Raw genomic sequence first — 4257 nt, 5'->3', positions numbered from 1 at the left:
CACCGAGGCCCTTGTCAACCATGACAGCAATGCCATACCCCAAGTAATTAGTGTAGCAAAATCATTGGATGTATGATTTTTAACTGACTGAGTGTATAATTTACTTATTGTGTGGGCAACTTCTTATATAAATCCTCCAAATCTCTCCCTCCTGGTATCACACTTCTGGTAATCCCCTACTCTTGAGTGTAAGCTGGACTTAGCAAGTTGCTTTGAATGAATAAAATACGGCAAAATTAATGGGAAATCACTTCTATGATTAGTTTACAAAGAATTCCTAGCACTCTTTTGCACTTCCTCTGCTTGCTTGTTATGATGAAGTAAGCTGCACTACGGAGAGGCCCATATGGCAATAAACTGAGGGTAGGCTTTTAGCAACAGCCAAAGAGAAAGTGAAGCCCCATTTGCAAGAGGTTGCAAAGAACTGAATCTTGCCAACAACCATATCAGAGAGCTTGGACATGGATCCTTCTCTCGTTGAGCCTTCAAAGAAAACCTCAGCCTCAGCTGTCATCTAAGAGTAGTCTTATGAGAAACTCTCATTTAGGGAACCCAGAAAAGCCATGACCAGATCTCACAAACATTGTGATATTATAAATGTTGTTGCCTTAATTCACTAAATTTTGGGATAATTTGTTACACAACAATAGATAACTCCCCACACTTGTATTTGCTGTTAAAAATAATGCTGAGGGGGTGCCTGGGTGGCTCAATCAGTTAAACATCTGACTCTTGATTAGGCTCAGGTCATGATCTTAGGGTGTGAGATGAGCAGTGCATTGGGCTCCACACTGGGCATAGAGCCCCTCTCCTTCTGCCCCTCCTTCTGCCTCTCCTTCTGCCCCTCCCAACCTCCTCCTCATATGCAGGCTCTCTCTCTCTCTCTCAAAATAAATAAATAAATAAATAAATAAATAAATAAATAAATAAAGCTGAAGTAAATAGCCTTGGGCACATCTTCTTCATCTTCAGAAGTGAATTTCCAGAAGTACAGCTGAGTCTAAAGGTATGAGCGGTGCTCATTTTAGTAGTGCATCTAATAAAAACTTGAAATGATTCAGAGAAGATTAACATGGCCCCTGCATAAGGATGACATGCAAATTCATAAAGTGTTCCATAGTTTTTACAAAGCCCTAAAAGCAATTCAATGGAGGAAGGATAGCCTTCTCAACAAATGGTGCTGTAGTGTTGGGACATCCGTAAGTAAGACAATGAACCTCAGCCTGAACTTCATGTCTTGTACAAAAAATTAACTCAAAATGGATGCTGGACTTCAATTAAAAACATGAAATTATAAAATCTTTAGGAAAAACAGAAAGAAAAACACTTTGGCATCTAGGACTAGTCAAAAAGTTCTTAGACTTGACACCAAAAGCACAGTCTAGAAAGAAAAAGAAATGATCAATTAAACCTCATCAAAGTTAAAAATGTATCTTTTGTGAAAGTCTAAGTGAAGAAGATGAAAACAAGCAACATACTGGGAGGAGATATTTATAAATCACATGTCCCACAAAGGAATAGTATCTAGAATATATAAAGAACACTGAAAACTCAGTAGAAAAAGAAATCAAATTAGAAAATGGGCAAAAGGCACAAACAGACTTTTCAATGAAGATGATATGCAGATGGCAAACACACATATGAAAGATGTTCAGCATTATGAGCCATCAGGGAATGCAAATTAAAACCATAATGAGATATCACTACATATGGATCAGAATGGAGAAAATAAAAAACAGTGACATTACCAAATGCTGGCAAGCATGCCGAGGCACTCGATTACTAATACATTGTTGGTAGGAATATAAGATGATATACCCACTCTTGAAAACAGTTTGGCAGTTTCTTATAAAACTAAACATGAAATTACCATATGAATAAAAACTCTACTCTTGGACATTTATCCCAGAGAAATAAAAACTCTTCATAAAAGCACCTGTAGGTCAATGCTCAGAGTGGCTTTATTCACAATAGCCCCAGACTAGAAACAGCTCTGATGTCTGCCAGTGAGTGAATGGTTAAATTGTGGTACATATATACATGGACTATTACTCAGCAATACAAATAAGAGAACTGTTGATACATACAATGACTTAGATGGGTCTCCAGGGAATTATTTTGAGTGAAAAAAAATCTAATCTCCAAATGCCACATACCATGTGATTCTTTGATATAACATTTTTGAGATGACAAAATTTTATAAATGGAGAACATAGTAGTTTCAAGGGGTTCAGGATGGGGGAACAGAGATTGGGGGGGAGAAGAATAGGATTGTAAAAGGGCAAAATGAGGGATTCTGGTGTTGATGGAATCGTTCTGTATCTTGACTGTGGGGATAGATGTATAAACCTATACATGTGATTAAATGGTATAGAACTAAATACACATCTACACTCAATGGACACAGGTAAAACCGGGAGTGTCTGAATGGCATTAGTGGATTGTATCAATGTCAATATCTTGGTTGTGATATTAGTTTGCAAGATGTTGCCACTGGTGGAAACTAGGGAAGAGACATACGGATCCCTCTCTATTATTACTCTCAGCTGAATGTGAATCTACATTTATCTCAATAAAACTTTCCATTTTAAAATGGGATGAGCATTTTTATACTTTTAAACATATAGACAAATTTTACTCTAAGAAGAACACAATAGTTTTTACTTCTACTCACCATATAAATGAGTTACTTCACCAGCACACTCGCTATTACAGCTCTGTCAATTCTTAGCCCATGTTAATATGATAGGAAATTCTATGCAACCAACATGAAGCAAGAAAAGAAAGTTGTTTTGTACTGATAACAAATTCAATTCTCCACAATTGTATAAGAATTACACAATTCTTATATAATTAATGACTTTTTAATTCCTTCCACGACATTGCAGACAAGTATCAAGTAAAACTCCATGACAATAACATGGCATTTTCTTTTTGGAAATTAGCAGATCAGGCAGATAATAACAATAGAGAAACACTTAAAATACTACCAAAAAGGTTGATTCCATGTCTAAATCAAAACCTGTATGTGACTCTATCTGTATATTTGTATCAAATAACCAAAATTACTCACTTTCACATGTCTGTGGGATATTAAGAATTAAACACACACACAGCAGACAACTTTAAAAAACCTAAAGAATAGAAACCATTCAAGCCAAATTATCAGACCATAATGTAGTCAAAGCAGAAAAAAAGAAAACTTTGGGCTGAAAAAATTCAGTCTGATTGCAATTTGAAAATAGTGTTCTGAATCCTCATATAGTAAAGAAGGAACCCAAGCTGAAGGCATGCTTCATTTGTAAACACTAAATGTTGAAAGTAAACGACTGAGTTATTCCATTAAAGAGGCTATAAATTGAAAAAAGAAAAACAAAACACCGTGGTGCCTGCAGACATGGCCACGAATTCCTCTCCTCCCAGTGTCCACGCTCTCAGGTGTGTCCTCCCACACTGGCTGCTCTCGGCCACGGGACCTGCTTTAGCCAATGGACAGCGGGAGATATGCTCCAGGCTGAGACTTGAGAAGCACATCCAGCCTCACTGTCTTGCTCGGACCACCATGTAATGAGGCCAGGGCTAGGCGGCTGCACGATGACCACCATGTGGCCCAGTCAGCCTCGTCCCCCTGGCCAATAACCTGCCACCTGCTAGCCACATGACCGAGGCCACCTTAGATCTTCCAGACACCCGCCCACTCACTAGCTGATCAGAGATGCATGAGCGAGCCTAGCGGTGAATGAGCTGAGCCAGTCTGGACCAGAAGAACCACTCAGCCAACCCACAGAAGCATGAGCTCAGTGCACGCTGGTTGTATTTAAGTCATGTGTCTTGGGGTGGTTTGCTGCACAGCAAAGGCAGTGGCATGAAAACATAAGGGTAAAGAGAAAAGGCAGTTGTCACAGAAAGTCCACAGGTGTCATTGCTCTTGCACTGTCTATGTTTAGGAAATGAGATGCTATGCAAACGGTCTTAAATGGTCTGCGTGGGGCTACGGAATTCTAAGCAGGTGCCCAGGGTCAGGCTAAGAGCAGGAAATAGCCCTTATGGCATCCCCGTTTCTTCCTGCCCTATGTCTGTTTTTCACATGGGTTTATGGGCCACTTTCTCCAAGGACAGGATGGTCAACAAGGGGATAGGCAGGGTCCTGCTCTCCATGCTAGGGTCCTAGGACTAAGTGGAAACAAGGCCAGGTAAGGGAAGTGATCTGGGCAGTGAGGAGTCCGACTGAACCAAGAGTCAGCTCACAGACTGACC

The 4257-nt window shown here is 39.7% G+C and overlaps 1 non-coding gene across 1 annotated transcript; it reads left to right on the top strand.

Moving 5' to 3' along the window:
• The first annotated feature begins 1015 nt into the window (after positions 1-1015).
• On the top strand, positions 1016-1124 carry LOC113936817. The gene has a single exon (XR_003524380.1). It is a non-coding gene; the product is annotated as a U6 spliceosomal RNA (small nuclear RNA).
• Positions 1125-4257: the final 3133 nt, after the last annotated feature.

The sequence above is a fragment of the Zalophus californianus genome, chromosome 17, assembly GCF_009762305.2.
Source record: "Zalophus californianus isolate mZalCal1 chromosome 17, mZalCal1.pri.v2, whole genome shotgun sequence".
Lineage (NCBI taxonomy): Eukaryota > Metazoa > Chordata > Mammalia > Carnivora > Otariidae > Zalophus > Zalophus californianus.
Note: the sequence above shows the minus strand (reverse complement) of the source record. Positions and strands in the feature narration are given on the sequence as shown.